We start from the raw sequence: 1,655 nt of genomic DNA, 5'->3' as shown, positions 1-1,655 counted from the left end.
ATATATATAGAGAGAGAGAGAGAGAGAGAGAGAGACTGACTATAAGGAACCAGTTGCAAATCTTTCCTTTAAAACATCTCCAATTAATTAAACTGGTTAAATTGTCTTATTGTTTTCAGAAATGAGGGTAAGTGTGCACAGGATATATGCAAATGAGTTATTTTGAAGTGTAAATAGGAAATTAAAGGCACAGTGATTCGAAGAGAGGTCAGGTGGACTGGCCTGTTAGTCTTTGATGAGAATGCATTTAGTCAGCCTGTCACCGGCTTCCCTGTTCCTCACAGACTAATTAAAACTAGTCAAACTTCCATGGCTATCAGAAAATTAATTGCTATTAAGTGGGAATTGGAATGTCCCACTATTCATCACTGGAGAAACCTTTTTGTGGGACTGTTTAAGATTAATAGACTGAAATAAAACAATTAGGGCCATTGTTTTCAAATGGAGACATTGACATCCCCCTACTTCAAATCGCCTGTGATCAGCCCTTAGTAACTCTTCCTATTTTAACAATGTGTATTCCATGCCAGCCAAATTAAGAATTTAAAGCTCTCTTTTATGATGTATAGACTCTGAGAAGGGGAGTGAATGAGTAGAAGTGCGTTATCTAGGAGCTTTTGTTAGTAATGGGGATGGGATAGCACAGTCATAATTTAGAGCTCAGTATAATTACTTTTAGAGAAAAACTGATGAATGAATGAATTAACCTGTCCTGCGTATGTGTGTTCAAGCCATGCATGTTGTAACGCATTAGCTGCTAATTAGCCAATGTCAATTAAATTCTGCCTCTATTAAACACCTCAATTTGGACCCTCTGTGGGATGTAGATGGATTTTTAAGGTGGAACTATTGTTTTTGTTTTTTCCACACTTACATTTACAATTCACATTCACATTTACATTTACATTTTTGTTAAAAGATTTTTGACCAAGCATGTAATATTTATTCATCCTACAAATCTGCAATTATTCAGTGGTTGGTATGTTTTGGGCACTTTCTTACTGGTTTGGCTTTTCACCCATTATGGTTGAAAACTAGTCCAGTGGTTCTCAACATTAATGGCTCCAAGGCCCCTCATTGTCCACAAAAATATTCAACCAATGAGAACCAGTCAAACTGTTTTACCAAGCTGAGCTGGCTTGTGCCACTAATAAACCAGCACTGAGGTCAGTTAACTGTATGGCATTTTTTTTCTCATCTTATTTACTGGTATAAGGTGTTTTGTGCACTTTCAAACTGGGTTTTGCTTTTGTTTACCTATCATAGTTACAACTGTCAACATTTTAAATGTCCTTAACCAGTCTGTTCCAGTAATATACTGTATTAGTACTGCTAATCGAATATATTAAAATCTGTCAAAACCTTGACCTAGCTAGTAGTGATCATCTTAAAAAAACAGAAAAAAAAAAACTTTTAAAAACCTTTTTTGCATATTATTGACCTATAAATTGTTTTGGCCAATTCGTTTTGCCTATCATGATTATGCTAGTCAAGCTGTTCTACTTCACAAAACTTTTGTCAAAAATTTTTGTCAACATTGCCGATGTAAAACACGTTTGTCAAAAACTGCACATATTATTGTAAATGAGTGTGTGTTATAATGTATATAGTATTGGTGCTTAAGTATGTGGATTTGTGTGTGTGTGTGTGTGTGT

General features: G+C 35.1%; 1 protein-coding gene across 1 annotated transcript in view; it reads left to right on the top strand.

Moving 5' to 3' along the window:
- Window positions 1-1,655, top strand: part of LOC107675308 (transcriptional activator GLI3-like) — a 260,552-nt gene that overhangs the window by 231,511 nt on the left and 27,386 nt on the right. The window lies entirely within an intron of this gene.

This window comes from Sinocyclocheilus anshuiensis, unplaced genomic scaffold (assembly GCF_001515605.1).
Source record: "Sinocyclocheilus anshuiensis isolate Anshui unplaced genomic scaffold, SAMN03320099.WGS_v1.1 scaffold1704, whole genome shotgun sequence".
Taxonomy (NCBI): Eukaryota; Metazoa; Chordata; class Actinopteri; order Cypriniformes; family Cyprinidae; genus Sinocyclocheilus; species Sinocyclocheilus anshuiensis.
The sequence above is the reverse complement of the archived record's forward strand: the minus strand, read 5'-3'. Positions and strand labels throughout refer to the sequence as shown.